The following is a 13,298-nucleotide window of genomic DNA, read 5'->3' as shown; positions in this document are numbered from 1 at the left end:
AATTTTGCTCTGGGGTAGACTTTTTCCAAAAATATGTTATGTGAGTGACTTAAAAATTCCAGTTGCAATAACTCATCTGGCTGTGACTGTGGGTTTTCAGCATCTCCACCACATTTTATGGTGAAGATTCTGCAGAGCAGTAGAAATCTGAAATCTGGCACATACCCCAGACTCATACTGTTCTTGGCTCTAAATAATAAATACCCCTTATCCAATATTCAATCCAGCTACCGTTCTAGCAGGCGTGAGCACATTTGTTATCAGTAGAAAATATGAAGATTTTCAAGACATTTTGTGTGTTTTGGTCTGGTTTCCTCTGAAAGTAGAGCTTGAAAAGGGGTTTCAGGGCAGGTAGTTTGTCTGAGAGATGATCTCAGGAAGCACAAGTGAAGGAGGCAGACACAGGAGGAGGAAAAGGATGTAAGCGTGCATTATTGCTTCCACTGCCAAAGGCAACTGGGCAATTCGTTCAGAGTCTCTGTGAAATGAACAGAATACTTTTCAGAAACGTCCTCATGAAAGTCGGGAGACTGAAGCCGTTATTCACTGACACTGATCTCCCATTGGCTGAAGGTCACTCCCAAGGGTATTACCTTCAGGCTGGGCCTACAAGGAGAGCAAGTGAGTTCTATTGGCATCTCAGAAAGCCCTGGAGCATCGACTCAGGCCATGCTCCTTTGAAGTACAACAAGGTGCGTCTGAGCTCACATGCGGGTGTCACTGCAGGTGAGGCTCAGAATGCAAGGAGCCAGTGGTATCTGCCACATTCCGGCCTGTGGCACTGTTCAGAGCGGGGCACGTCCCTCACTGGGTCTGCTCTGCCACTGTGTTTTCAAGGTGGAGACTGGCTACAGTTTCTAGCAGCGAGCTTCATGCAGGCAGGTTTGGGAGGACAAACTCCCTGCTGCAGCTGGCATCAAGTCTACGGTGGGCATTTATCAGCTCTCTCTGCAGCCACGCCTTCTCGATCTCCCTCACCCTCATCCAACACTGCTGCAGATCTACGTTGCTCACCCTGTAGAGAGACAGAGACCTTCAGCCCAGTGGGATCTGCATTCTTGATTGCTTTGCCCTTTTTGTAGGCAGTGGTTGTTACAATGGTCTGTTCAGTGATCACCAGGTGTGGAAGGACTAGAGGACCCCAGGGAATCCCCAAGTTGCCGCCATGCCCCCTCCCCGTTTAGCTCCCGAAAGTAACCAGAATCAGTGACACTAAAAGAACACAATTCCTCTTTTACGCTGAACTAAGGAGTCTAAAACTACCAATTGGAGCTCCAGTTTCAGGGGAAACTGCCCTTTCTGTCCCTCAGTGGAATGTTTGCCATTGGTTTCTCCCCCTGGACCTCTGCTCCGGTGGGGCCCGAGATTCATAGAGCCCGCGTCCTGCAGGTGTGTTGCTGGCCGCTATGGGAAGTGGGGCTGTTCTGCCTGTACCTTTGTTCGATGCAGACGTCCGAGAGTCCTCATCCGAGGCTTCAAGGTGCCATTGGTTCCGTTGGCATGTTCCGATGAGAAACACGTTCTTGTGGCATGTCGCCTCTGTTCCTCTGAGGGGCCCTGATGTCAGCAGAGGCTACCTCTTGAGCTGAGACGTTCAGTCTTCACTGAGCTCTCAGCCTTAACAATGAATTCTGGGATGTGTTTTTGGCACTTTTTGTCCTATGGCTGCAGGAGGTATTTCAGTGTTAGTTGGCACGGGTCCTGGCCGGCACGGCATGCCCCGGGTTGATAGTTGACTAACCTGAACCTACATCGTCTCTTCTGTTCAAGCCTTCCAAGGCAGTTAAGCAAAAGTCAGCCTTTTGCCAGCCATCGCCTTCCTATTTACCGTGGCCTCATGCTGCTCGGGTGCTAGAGCTACTGCACAACCCTGTCCCTCAGCCCAGTCACCTCACGTGTGACTGAGTCATTGTAATTCAGGCGCTCCAGGGACTACTGACTGCCCCCATCTAATCACAAATGGGGCAATGATCTGTGATTGACTTAGTACCAGATCCCATCCTGAGTATGTTCTAGAATCATTTCCTATACCTGGTTTAGTTTAAGTTACCCGGATAGGAGAGCCTATCACAAGGACTACAGCCCAGCCCCCTGTCCCCCCTTTCTCTCTCTCTCTCTCTCTCTGTATGTGTGTGTGTGTGTGTGTGTGTGTGTGTATGTATGTATATATATATATATATATACATACATATATATATGTATGTATGTATATATATATATACGTATATATACGTATACATACGTATATATATATATATATATTTTTTTTTTTTTCTTTTCAGAGGTGATCACAGGGGAATGAGGAAGCAGGGAAACTGAGACAAAAAAAAATGAAAAGCCAATATAAGGGCACATTATCTAGAATGCAACTGTAAAAACAGTAGCTCAATTTTTTTCCATGACCTTTAGGAAGCAGAGAGACTGCCCCCAGCATTACCCCGTGACTCCCTTCCCCTGAAGGAGCTGCTAAGCTTTCTGTACTTCTAGGCTGCATATGAGCATGGTACGAAGCGAGATCCCACTGAGTTGTGTAAGGTCTTACGAGAGAAGTGCAGAAGATGCAAGGTTCTCGATTTGCTGAGCTGGCGGCACGAAAGCCGGCTGAGCTCGACTGGACCCGCCCGCCACAGTTAAAACTGAAATAAGCCGTTGCGAAGGGAGCATGGGTCACATCCGCTACCTGTGGCATTACAGGGAGGGGCGATCTCGTCACCTGACCGAGCTCGCACCCTCCCCAGGTTGAACCTCATCCTGCTGGCGTTTTGCCCAGAGGCCACCCCGTCGGTGGGGTGGCCGTGCTGTTAGTGTCTGCAGAGCGGCCCAAGGCTCACCGCATACTCTCCCGCACCCCCATGTGCCGCCCTGCAGAGGACACTGGCTGCTTGTAAAAAGGGCTTGCAGGTCTGCTTTCAAATTGTGCAAGAAGCGTCCTACGGAGGAGACCCCCATCTGCCCCCACTCCTCACACTGCATGTCAAAGTCTGGCCACACTGAACTTGAAATCCTTCCCCCAAAGACAGGAGGCAGGGGGGGTGTGGTTAGCACAGGGCTTGACAGACCTGGTTTCAGATCCTGGTCCTTAACCACCAGTACATTCTTTGTCAGGTTGAACAAATTGCCCATGCTTTGGCTTCCTCAGCCCTACCCAGAGGAAATTCTCTCTTTCAGAGGCTTATCTGAAGGATTTCGTTTTGGTTTTATGTGTTTATGTACATAAAGTATGCAATGTGTCTCACACACTGCCTGGTGTGTAGTAAATGGCCTGGAAGCATCCCCGTGGATGGCAGCTTTTGCCTGCTGGGTCTCTGCCCAGTCTTCTCCATCTTCCCTGCGTGCACCTCTCCCACGCATCCTGCACAGCCTTCCCCCCGAAGTGTCCTTTGATGGGCTTAGTCAGGGTTAGTCACCCCACAGCCCTTACAACATTCATGGACTAGGTGTCATACATGGGACATTGCCAGATGCCTTGTGAAATACACATGTCTTCTGCTCCCCCACCCCCACCATGTATCATGCTAGTAACCCTACTGTAAAAAGAAAACCATTTAAATCTTGTAAGGCATGTTACATGCCTTAGTTAGAAGACCCATGCCATACTTGTCTAACTCTAAACAAGCATTCTGATAGGTCAATCTGGACTCTTCCATAGGTAGAATCTGTAGCTTGTGGAATCAAAGACTGATGGCCACCTATGGTTTGTAGATGCAAACTTGTGCTAGCTCAGGTCCTCAAAAAAAGCAGTCGCCCAGGCAGGCTTAGACACACAGGTGATTTACTGAGGAGATGGCAGGAAGGAGAAGGGGGGGGCAGGAGAAAAGAGCCTTTAGGGGTGGCACCTGTGAAAAGAGAAGAGCATGGAAGGGCTGGGTGGGACAGGTCTCGGACCACTGTGCGGTTCTGAGATCTCTCCCCATGCTGACAGGAGGTCCCCAAGCAAAGACCGCCTGTCAGAGGACTCCCACATCAGGCAGAGGTGGCCTGGTCTAGTGGCCCTGCCCTGCTCAGCCACTGACGGGAGCAGCAGGGGGAAGCGGGACCCCAGCTTATGTACCGTGCACTTAGAAGTACGGCAGCTGGATGCTGTCAGTCATCCGTAGGAGGTTCTTGGGAGGTTCTCTACCAGGGAGGTACTGCCTGAGCATCTCCACGGTTGTCACAACCCTATCTCTTTTCAAAGCAGCACTATCCCATTTTGAATCTTTGAGCATATATTATTTCTGGCTCAGATTCTCTCACTAGCTTAGAGTAACATTTGTCGAGACCAGCAGACCGGGACTCATTCCGGGCTACGTGTGTAAGCCTACACATCTAGACCCCATACAAAGTCACAGATGATCTGAACAAAGCTTGATCTGCAAGGACATTTTGCGTCAGGCAGGAAGAGATGGCTGTTCTGATATTTAGCCCTCATTATTTCTCCCATGGATGACATTTGGCCCAGCCCGTTGTTCAGTTTTGCCCTGCCCCAGATGTGTAGAATTGTAAATGAATAGTTAGCTAAGTTTGGGGTGTGCTGAATGTTGATCTCCTCTGAGCAGTTGATTGCAGATGTTTTCGCTGCATCATTGGGCTTTGGCATCTAACCAAGTCCGGGCATTTCAGGCACTGCCTTTGACTGATCTGGAGCTTTCTGTCTCATTCAGTGAATCGCTCCTTCATTTTTCCACCCCCTGCACATTTCTTGTTAAGAGATGTTCATGTTAGCTGCAGTTGGCAGGTTGAGTGGAGAGCCTCAGACTGCTCCTTTAACAGAGAGCTTTGTCTCTGTCCTGTGGTTTATCAAACAGCTTCACTGGCACTATAATGAGTTTGCCGAGCTCATCTTTGTCTCTATTGATGAGCATTTGGCTGCAATTTTTTTTTTTTCCAGGAGGGAATCTTTCTCTATCTACAGATCAATTTGGACTTGACGTTTAAAGCTAAGACTTCCTTCTATCTCTGAGCAGTTTTGTTGATATCACTTTCTACAGTCTGTCAGTTCCAATGCTATTTAGTATCTTTCCTAATTTAGTGTTAAGAGCATTGCAGAAGATATAAACAACCTGGCACTTTTGAGACTTCTGACACTCCAGTATTGGTTGCAATTTATCTGGTTGTTTTTTTTTTTTTTTCTTTTTGGCCCAGACAGGTTTTATCTTTTCAACATTCTGTGCCATGGCAAATTGAATGCCATGTATTTTCTTCTTCCAGGTGGAGTGACACAGTTAACTAATTTTCCATTTTGGGTGTGAGGATGCACAAATCACTCTTGATTTTATCTCCCGAAATAGAGCTGAGGGCGGCAACTTTGATCTGATGTGAGGATCAAGCACTCAGGGTCTGAGAATCGCTGCAGGTAACTCTTTGCTGCTTCCCGAGAGATGAGGTCCAGGTACTAGAATATCATCCGGACCTAGCCAGTCAGAGTCTCAGAGATGATGTCACTGGTGAAAACCTGTTCAGCTCTGAAAAGAATACTTCCTCCTTTGACCATCATCTTCCTTCTTACTACAATCATTATTTAAGGAATAAGTGCTCCACAAACAGCAGTTCATTATTTTTCAAATCAATTTGTGAGGTCGAAAAGGAAATGGAAGCTTAAAGGCGTAATCTTTATCAGGTCTGAGATGGTGATTTAAAGCAATCACCGATGCCCTTCTATTTCCATGAAAGTAGTTTGATCATCCTACTTAGTGTTTGTTGTCACCTTTCTTTTTATACACTGCCTTATTTTTAATTATGTTCCAACTGTCTGGCATATGGAATCAAAGAGTAGCGTACCATCGGCAAAAACACAGGGCTAATAAGTCACACATTATAGACTGTCTTCCACTGTGTGTCCACTCTTCTTCTGCTGGCTTTTTTATTCTATTTATTTATGGCAAGAGAAAAGAGCTTTTTTGTCTTTTTCCTTTGGACACATTTTATATGTGTTGTATTGCATGTTCTGCCTTGTTCTTCCTGGGACAATGCCTGCCATTTTATATCTTTGTTTCTTGCCTTCCATCAATGCGACCCCTTAGCACACTGTTTCAGGATGGGAGGAAACACAAAGGCAGTGTTTCTTTTCTCCTTGACCTTGAGGTCTGATATTTAAGGGGGCTTCTTGTGCTGTGTCCCCACATGACAATGAGAACACTATGAATGCCTTGGAACCACTTGCAGTTCAATTCCATTAAGTGAAAATTTATGGAAAGTAGTTCCATGGAGTTATAGGGACACACTTTTTATGCTTATTAATATTGATTGAATAGGTTTCAGTCCCATTCTAAACCTGGTATCTAGGGTCCATGGTGAAGATGGAGAAGGTACCTGTGACCTTGGATGTGGCTGTTTGTTTTCCTACCATTTGTCCTTGAAGTATAAGTGGTGGGTAGTCTGTTCTACCTCTTTTATAAACACTGAAGTGGATTTTAATTTTTCATGGTGGATTTACTTCCTAAAAGTTATAATTTTTCGGATTAATTTTCTTTAGATTATATTCTCAGTGCCCTAGAATTTAAATTGGAAACAAATTTGAGTGGCATATACCATATTCTGACATCATCGGTACCGGCTCAGACAAAGAGCTCCAGGGAAAGCATTTTCAGGCTGGAGGCTTTTATACAAACATTCCAGAAGAAAAGAGGAAATAATCAGCATTTATTTATGGGTCCTTATTTTTTACTCTCCCTTTCAGTTTGATATAGAGTAACTTTTTCAGGTCCAAAACAAAGATAGTAATACTTTTGGAGAAACAATCATTCTATGATGTAATCCTTTACAGTAGACTAACACACTGAATTGTAACAATCCAGAAATAATAACTGATGTCCCACAATATCCCAAAAGAGGAAAATCAGCGTGACTGGTTTCTCCTACCTGACACATCACATAAAGAGAGTATCTGTGCACCAGAGGCCCGTGTGGTCTGAGAACAGGGGTTTCAGGGAGTGCAAGGTAGAACACCGATAACAGCAGCACCACAGAAAACGAGCATGGGGTGGGCTGGAAGTGCCTGCCCGTGGAACAGTCACAGGTCTGTGACTGCTTCAGAGGCAGTTGACAAAGCTGTTAGATGTGTGGAGGAGTAGGTTCCTGCACTGGGTGGCCTGTGTTAGAGGGGAGAGTCCTAGCAGGTGGAACAGCGCATCATGGCTGGACTGACGAGGCTTACAAAGAAGCCAGGATAGAGAAGGCACGTCTACTAGCTCCATTGTCTTTGCTGACGGCAGTTTGGGACCCGAGACCCCACCGTGATTTCAGGATGACGTCAGCCCAGTTCACAGGGCTCCATATGTTGACACTTTTGCCGCTGGTCCTGGGAAAGAGGAGCTCTGAATTCAACAAGAGGAAGAGAGAGTCTTCCCCCTCCAGTGCCCCGTCTCTCCACGGAATGCACCGGTGCTGAATCTCAGCACCGCTGATAAATCACCTTCTTCCACTTGCACAGATGTGCGCCACTGTGCCCCCGCTGTTCTCAGTCATCTACACGCCGCCTTAAATGGAGACAGAATAGGTGAGAGGACACCAGGAGGTCTTGTACTGGGAAAGGAAAGGAGAGGTGGGCAGTACTGCCCATTTCTCTAAGTGGCTGGGACCACGCCTTTTTCCTGCTTGCAGACTTGCATGAGCCTTTCCGTGAGCATGCGTGTGTTGTTCATATTTTTAGGTGCTTCTGGATAGATCTCCTTTGTATCTCTGTATATTATTGATGTTCTGGTATCTTAAAAACCTTTCTGGCTGGGGAAAGGGAGTGAAAGGGTCAGGCCAAAGCATGCCTTTAATATGCAGACTCCCCAGTCCAGAGCCCCACCTCCTCTCCCTGGTCAGCGTACCCAGGAGGTAATAGGCTCTGTCTTGGTCATATCAGGGCCAGGTCCTAAGCAATTGGGGACCACCCCTAAAGCTAGGACCCTACCAAAACCATTCAGATAGTCAGTCCTGAACTGTTTCCGTTGCTCTGCCTTGCCTTTCCCCCCGGAACTCCCAAGAAAGGGCCTAACCCTAGCTTCCCCTGCTCTTGCTTTCTACCTCCTCACCACCCCGAGTCTTCCCCATGTGCTTCTGTATGTTTTGCCCATACCTGTGAGTCTAAAATACTTAGTTCTCCCAGATTTCTCCTGTGCCTCCTGTGTTGGGCCACACTCGACTGACCAGCGCATAAAAGAACACAGGATGAAATGTTTCAAGTGTATTCTGAACTATCGAAAAATGTCCACAATGGATTCTATGGCAAGGAATACAAAAGTAGCTTTTATTTTCATATAAGGATTCCTCAACTATCCTTTTCGCATTACTGAACTCAGAAAACGAGCCCAGTCCTTGGCCCTGGCCCTGGGGAATACAGGGATGGAGAGGGCACGACTCTGTCCCTCAAAGAGGGCACAGTTAGCTGGGAAAGATACATAGGAATGATTATTTGGATATTTGGATATTAGAGGTAGAGAGCGTGGGGGGCCCTGGCAGCGAGGGCTCCCTTTGAGCGTCAGATAATGTCGTCTGGGAATGGGGGTCCTTGTTTAGACTCTTGTTTTAGTCACCATATGTTTTACTTTTTTAACCAGTTGTATTGACAGATGTCCAAGTTAAGAGACTGTATGTATGAATTTCCAGGAAAAGGGAGGCATTTTGAGGAAGTTCCTTGAAGAAACGATTTCTCAAGATACAGGTTTCAGAACCGATGGTGCTGGGTAGTAAGCCTGAGTGCTGAATAAAAGGCTTAAAAAATGCTATATTCTCACTGGTCATAAAGCTTAAGAAATTTCAGGTTTTTAATTACAGATCCTTTCTTTAGGTTTTACTTTACTCCTGTAGAAAATACTCAATAAAGAAACAATTGTTATTCTCATGTCTACACAATATTGTTTTTTACTTTATATTATAAATTCTGGTTAATGTTTGTATAGTTAGAGAGAGAGAGGGAGAAAACAACAGGAATTTCCAACCCTACTGTAGTGAAAAGTATTAGCAAAGACAGCCTTGATCATGGAATCCCTAGTAGTGTCAAAGGCATCTATTATTGATCTTGTAATTTCTAGAACATGTAACACATACAGAATATGAGACTGTTTTTTTTATTATTATTTTATGATTCATGAAAGTGTCGCTCATTGCTTCGTGGTCCCCTCGCGTACACAGAGTGAGGAAGTGAGTCTGTTCGCACAGCATCACCCAGGAAAGTACCGTGTGAACCGCATGCACTGGGGTGGGGTGTGCATTGCTGCCAAACTCATGCTGCAAAGAACACAGGACGTGTGGTGCCGTCTGGACAGGGAAATGGTGGACAGCCTGGCTAAACAACTCCTTCATTTAATTCTTTCCTTTTCATCTGTCTGTAACACAATAAAGGAAATTAAAATCAGTGATCGATTGTGTTTGAGTGCATTATCATCAAGACTGAATACATAAACAGTGCACCCAAATGAGAAGCTATTTAATCACATTCTTTTTTTTCTGTGTATCTAACCGAGTGTATTATGGGCCAATAGCTGACATTTATTCAAAAGAGGAAAAGAAATTCATGTATTCCCTTTGAGTGTTTCTCCTGTGTTAATACATTCTATTTTCCTTAAAGCATTTTTTCTTAGGAAAACATACAGAAATTTTTATATATTCAATGGAAATCATTATCATATAACCCCTTTGATAACACTAGTATTTCAGTTTTCTCCCTTAATATTTGTTATTAGTTGATTTATTTTAGTTCATAGAGGTTGTGGGTATGAATTCTGACATTTCAAGTATACCAGGAAATTAATTTTCTTCATTAGAAATGGCATAGGGGTGCTATTCCTTTTATTGAATCAGATTATCTCAGTGCATTAGATTTCATTGGGGAATTAGTTTGATACTCCTAAAATAACGGGGCGGGGTGGGGGGAGTGATCCAAAGCCCTCTAATGATCAGATTTCCTTCCAAGGATCAGCTTATGCTCTGGAATAATTGGCTGATGTATTGCCCATTATTTGGTTAATTACTCATGTGCTCATAAAGACATTCAGTATTTCTAAATGGGTTATGTTACCGGCAGGGACTAAAATGAGCTGGTGTTATCCAGTGGTTGAACTCACAAAATGCAAGATGAATCTGGAGGAAAATTTGAGATTGTTTTTAAGAATGGTCTTCTCTCCCCCCTTTTAAAGTATGTGACTTGATAACTGAAACAGTATTCATTTACTTAATTAACAAGCATTTATGGTGATCAATTTGAGGGAAGGGAGCACTCAGCTTCAGAGTTTGTAGCGTCTCTATGGTGGACTATGGTCATCCATGGCAGGTAGTTATGTACTGATGCAACAGCATTTCCCAGAATCCACACGACTGTGGTTTTCCAACCATCTACTTAACCACTTTGGTTTAAAAAAAAAAGGTCCTGTGATAAGGAGCCGCACTGTGAGTTTGGGTCAGGACTCAAGTATGTTACACAGTGCAGAGTCATAGCAGAAATGATTGTAAATGTTATATTTTTAAAATAGTTTTTTTTTCTAATTGGTTCCCACTGTTTTATGACAATTTTATTGGGTTTTTTTGCTTTGACTTTATATATAAAAGCTTTATTGATTTACATAGTATTAACTGCAGATGTTCTCAGATTTCTTAAGAGTAATTTTAACATTTCCAAACAATAATTTGTGTCTTTTTGTTTGTTTGTTTGTTTTTACTTTTATAACATTTCTTTGTTCTGTCTTACTGCACTGGCCAGGATCTCCAGGACAGTGGTAAATAGAGGCAGTGTCATCAGACAGCTCTTTCCTTTTCCTCGCTTTTATAGAAAATATTATATTTCAATATTAAACATGTTGGCATTGACGGTTTTGTTATAGATAAACATATCAGGTTTAAAAAGTTGTCTTCTATTCCCACTTTGGTTATAAAGCTTTTAATATGCGTAGATATTGGATTCTCATATATTTTTTTCTTGCGTCTTCTGTGATGATGCTATGGTTTCCCTTCTTCAGTCTGTTAATGCGGTAAATGACATTGAAAGGATTTCTATTGGTAGAGCATTCCTGCATTACTGGATGAAACCAGTGCCATTACTCTGTATGACTGATGTATATATGTACATGCATACACACTGGTCAACTTAGTTTTCTAACATTTGCAGGACAATTTGGCATCTGTACTCTTAAGGAAGTTGGCATAGCATTTTTATGTCATCTGTCTATGGGGGAACCAACTGAACACCATACAGCTGGAGGGGAGAAGCGACTCTCTTTCTGTTCCCAGTGTCTGAAGCGATCCCCAGTGGTAGCTGCAGGCATAATAATGCTGCAGTGGCAACCATTCTGGAAGCACTAACAACATTGCGCTCAGCAGCAGCAGCAGCACTGAGGGACCCTCCATGAAGGAGGCTATGGGGGCAGCAATGGGAATAATTCAGGAAGCAATAACAATATTAGCTGCAGGTGTAGCAGCTGATGTGTGAGTCCTCGCGGTTGCAGCTTCAGGGACAGCAGTAATGGCCCAGCCCCGGAAGAGCGGCTTTCCTGGGCTTCAGCTTAAGGAGCTGGACCTGGACATCTGAAGCCTTGAGGCACCTGCCACTGACCTCTGGATGACATTTTCACTCTTCCAACTTAGAAGAAGCAGAGATTTCGTGTAGTTATTAATTTTTGAACAACCCAACCTTTTCATCGTCTGCTGCAAACACCTCTGTGTCTTGATTTTTCTACAAAATATGATAGATATGACTCCTGGGTTACCCTGCACAGTGTTTACATTTTTAATTAATTGCAATTGTGGGTAAACTGGGAGAGATCATACAAAACTCCAGTTTTCAGCCTTCCCTTGACAGTCTTTCAGAGCTGGCAGTGCTGATCCGGCTCCCTGCCAGGCACCAACGGGATGATGCTGAGGAATGGCTGTCCTTTAAACAAGACTGTCCCTCCCCGTTCACCGAGTTCCCCATGCGGATTGCTTCCTTTATCACACCTCTCACTGGCCCTGCGCGCATTTATGTTGGCCACACCATTGTAAATGGTCAACAAGCATAGCCGAATTTCAGGAATATTCTTTATTTTCTTCACTTACAAAGCAAGATGTCTTTTATAAGTTACATAAAGATAATTGACTTAAACTTGAGTTGTAAAGAGCCACATGTAGCTATTAAATGACAAGTAATTAGACTAATCACATCAACATAGTTTTAAAATTGTTTGGTAAGAGCAGATTTTTTTGCTGTAGTTGTTGGTGTTTTTTGTTTTGTTTTGCTTGCTCTTTGTTTTAAGCTTTGAGTGAAAAAATGACACTATTTGTGCCAGATTCTCGACTCTTTGCAGCTTTGTTTTGTTTTGTTTTGTTTCTTCCATGTATGTGAATCCTTTGAAGTCAACCAGGGCTGACTGCAAGAGGACTCTTTGTGCAATCCAATCAGGCTAATTTCAATTTTAAGTGCAGGAGACAGGCATGTTTTTCATCGTCTCCTTTGTGTAGCTATGATAGATTGGCTAGTGTTGAGTTCGGAAGATTTCCAGGAAAGGACAGTACAAATGCTATCCTAAGGTCTGTTAATAAATAGACCTCAAGTCTTAAAATCTTCCACTTGCTATTTCATTTTAGGAGCGGAGTAAAGGCCCACTAAAGTGCAGAATACATTTCACTCTGCAGTTTCATCTGAAAAGCTACCAGTATTTACATTCCCACATGATTGTAATAAGAAGGGAAAGTAAGGAATCCCTGCCTAAAATAACTTACAGGTTAGTAAGAGCAAGAACTGGAAAGAGAGAGAAGGAGAGTTTCATGTTAATTTAAATATACCGTCTAAACATTTTCCTATTTTCCCTTACCTATTTAAGAATACTTCATAGAATCTCTTTTTCAAGGATTATTGGTAGAATTCAATGAGAGAAGTCCTTAGATGACGTATTGAAATTATATTTCAGTTATTATCATGTGTGTATTTGTGCGTTGTTAAGTGTAAAAATATGAAAGCATAAGCTGTATTAGACTTAGGGAATAATTAAAGTGTTTCCTAACAATTTTCTTTAATTTACTTTTCATTGCTTAAATTCTGCCCAAAGAAGAAAACCATAAGTATAAAACAATGTACACCAAAAGAAGGAAAACCAAGTATGTAACTAAAGTCAACATCAATTTTCATTTAAAATCAAGAGAATTTAAAAAAAAAACTGTGCTAATCAAAATAATACCTACCTTTTACTGCACATTCACCATGGGCAGTTCTAATGTCTTTATGTTAATTTACTCATTTAATCCTCATAACACTTCTGTGTTAAATACCTTTATTATGATTCTCACTTTACAGAAAAGGAAATGGAAGTAATCTTTGTTTTTCAAGTCCTTGGAGTTAGTTGCTGGTAGAGCAGGATTTTAGC

The 13,298-nt window shown here is 43.4% G+C and overlaps 1 protein-coding gene across 1 annotated transcript in view; it reads left to right on the top strand.

Annotated features, from left to right (window-relative positions):
* NKAIN3 (sodium/potassium transporting ATPase interacting 3) overlaps positions 1–13,298 on the top strand; it is a 696,415-nt gene that overhangs the window by 71,201 nt on the left and 611,916 nt on the right. The gene's annotated exons all lie outside the window — the stretch shown is intronic.

Source organism: Acinonyx jubatus, chromosome F2 (genome assembly GCF_027475565.1).
Source record: "Acinonyx jubatus isolate Ajub_Pintada_27869175 chromosome F2, VMU_Ajub_asm_v1.0, whole genome shotgun sequence".
Classification (NCBI taxonomy): domain Eukaryota; kingdom Metazoa; phylum Chordata; class Mammalia; order Carnivora; family Felidae; genus Acinonyx; species Acinonyx jubatus.
The sequence above is the reverse complement of the archived record's forward strand: the minus strand, read 5'-3'. Positions and strand labels throughout refer to the sequence as shown.